Genomic DNA, 480 nt, shown 5'->3' with positions numbered 1-480 from the left:
GCATATATACAGAAATCAATGAATCATGTTCATTTTTGCCATATGAAAACGGAACAAAATATTAGTATAATAATTTTAGTTTAAATAAGATTTAACGCAGATTAAATCCTACAGTTAGTAATCAATATATATTAAATATATATCAAAGAAACAGAGGAACTATAACATCTGCTAGTATTTGCGTTTACTGAAGTTTAACGTTTTGGCATTTATTTAAATTTATCTTTTTATTTATTTTTTTTTTATGTAGCGTTAAACAATATCGATCACCTGGATGCAAGCGGATTGTAATGGAAGGTGAGTTACTGAAAAGCACAGATCATAATATAGTTTCATTTGTCATGTGAAACCAGTTCACCATAATTTTTACGCCACTAATTTGTGTGCCATTAAAATATGGTTGTAGAAAACTTTGTAAACGGAAGAATGGTGTAATCAGGTGATTTGAAGCATACATTTACTTTCGTTCTCATTGAGGTT

The sequence above is a fragment of the Octopus sinensis genome, linkage group LG13 (assembly GCF_006345805.1).
Source record: "Octopus sinensis linkage group LG13, ASM634580v1, whole genome shotgun sequence".
In the NCBI taxonomy this organism is placed as follows: Eukaryota; Metazoa; Mollusca; class Cephalopoda; order Octopoda; family Octopodidae; genus Octopus; species Octopus sinensis.
This window is presented reverse-complemented; position numbering follows the sequence as displayed.